Source organism: Triticum dicoccoides, chromosome 2B, assembly GCF_002162155.2.
Source record: "Triticum dicoccoides isolate Atlit2015 ecotype Zavitan chromosome 2B, WEW_v2.0, whole genome shotgun sequence".
In the NCBI taxonomy this organism is placed as follows: domain Eukaryota; kingdom Viridiplantae; phylum Streptophyta; class Magnoliopsida; order Poales; family Poaceae; genus Triticum; species Triticum dicoccoides.
In genome coordinates, this window is record NC_041383.1 from 820311931 (window position 1) to 820314222 (window position 2292).

Consider the following 2292-nt stretch of genomic DNA (forward strand, 5'->3'; position numbering starts at 1 on the left):
GCATAAATTTGATGACACAAAAGAGGGCGGCTTACTAGCATACCATGTCTTGCATGCCGATGCCGCTCACGGGATGGGCCTTGACGCTCTCAAGAGTGGCACCAAACTTGTTCACTCTTGTTGGATCACCCTCCATCGCTTTGAAATGGACACCCACCCACGCGCACTGACTATTTGGTACAGCGGAAACTTCTTGAGCTCATGAAACTCACGGTAGACACGAATCCAAAAAGTTGAATGCTTTTGTTCGGCGCCCGTCTTGGGGTCTTGCCCAATGTTTCTTCAACACTCGCAAAGAAGCTTGTCCTCGGCCGCCGTGTATTCCTTGGTCCGCTTGCTCTTGCGCTTCGGCTTCGACCCTGTGGCTTGGTTCGCGAGCTCGTCCTCGAACAAAGGCTTCCGTCGCACTCATCCTCTTCCTCTAGCCCGTAGTCCTCCGGAAACTCATGGTCGAGAGGGAAGCCGTCCAAGTCCAGGCCGACCTGATCACGCATGAAGGCCGCTTGATCTTCATTGTAGCCAGCGGACGGCGTGAACGACCCTCGGTCATCCTGGCTTTGCGTCTCGCCGGGATCGAAGCCAGCGGCCTGCGCACCACCCTCGAAGATCATGTTTTGGATGTAGTCGTCGTCGCCGGCGGCCGGCATTTCGTCGAACAGGTTGCGTGCGCCTCCGGTTGACGAGCCACCACCCACCGGTGTGGCGTTGAGGTCGATGGGCGCGGGCGCGGGCGCGGGCATGGAAGGCGCAACCACGCTCACCTCGGGCGAGCACTCCCCAGAGAGGCGGGAGGCCTACGGGTAGACGTGGAAGCCGGGCACCGGGGTGCAAGCCGACGCGCGGGGCAAGTCGGGCAGCACAGTCCGAGGGAAGGCGGATGAGCCGGTGCTGGCACGGCGGCGTTGACGAGGCCATGGTGGCCAGGGTTTAACCCTAGCATATAGAGCGCCTCCCTCGTTGCCGCCGCGACGCGGGCGTTGGTGACCTCCTGCTGCGTAGCGGCGGCGACGGCGGCCGCCGCCATGGCTTCATCCCTCGCGTCCGCCGCGTGCCTCCGAACCTTCATCTTGGCCGACTCCTTTGCCGTTGTTCGGACGTCAGCACCTTCTTCGGCTTGGACGCAGCTATCTTGCGGGGGGCGCGAGGCTTGCCTTTGCCGGAGGGGGCGGCTGGCATGCCAGACGAGGCGAGGGAGGCGGCGGCGTCGAGGTCGTCGTCCATGGTGGGGATGGGGCGGGAGAGCGCGCGGGCGGGTGGGTTTTTGGGGAAATGAAGGAAAATGATGGAGGCTGTCGCTGACCAGCGGGCCTGGGGGAGGAGAAGGCGCGCGCCGCGTCCGCCTCCTGTCCACGCCTACGCAAATCCGGCAAAAAAATGGGCCAGAAGGTCGGCAGAAGGACGCCAAGCGGACGCGTGTTTGTTTGGATCAGCGTGTTTGACCAACTTTTATGTACACACCGATCCAAACAAATACCAGCGGATGAAATGGATCGCCCTTTGAGTTGCTCTTACAGACAATTCGCAGCAGCAGCAGCGTAATTGGGCAGGCTTTCATCAAAGAGACTAAGCTGGCAGGAGGAAGTCTATTGGGCCGTGACCCGAGGCATGCAATGGTCCCAGGTTGCTGTTCAAAATCTGTACATTGTTTGACAGGATGTTTCTCGTCACGTGACAGGATGCTCTCTCTCTCTGCATTTCTCCATTGTTTCACATGCATGCACAGTCTCTCCCGTCTGACGCTTTCTCTCTCTCAGGCTTTCTCTTAGCCCTCCCTCCTGACAGGCTCTCCTTCTCTCACTTATTTCCTCCATTTTAAAATATAGTGCGTCATCTATTTCCATGCTTTAATTTTGATCATAAATTTAATCAATCAGACCGACCGCGGCGGCAGCAAAAGTTATATTAATGAATTTGTATTCAACAGAAGTTTTTAATTATATAATTTTTTCATCCGCCACAGTCGGTCTCGTTGATAAAATTTAAGGTCAAAGTTGGACCTCAGGAAACGCGGGCGCACTATAATTTGAAATGAAGGGAGTACATGCACACTTGCACGTTCTCTCTCACTCTATTAGACACAGTGTTCTCTCTCCAAACACTTTGCACAGTACATGCACTTTGCAGAGTTAAATGCACTAGAGGTGCCCCAACTTGTCCCACATGGTTAGTTTAGTGTTTAAAGTTGCAAAATACATGAAACTGGCTGTGCAAATACGGTGCCTTTGTCCGTATGCAGACGTTTATTTTGCAGAAACCTCCTCATATTCTAGATAATTACGCAAAAAAGACCTC

General features: G+C 55.3%; 1 pseudogene; it reads right to left on the minus strand.

Moving 5' to 3' along the window:
- Positions 1 to 1221, minus strand: part of LOC119361571 — a 149714-nt pseudogene extending 148493 nt beyond the window's left edge.
- Positions 1222 to 2292: the final 1071 nt, after the last annotated feature.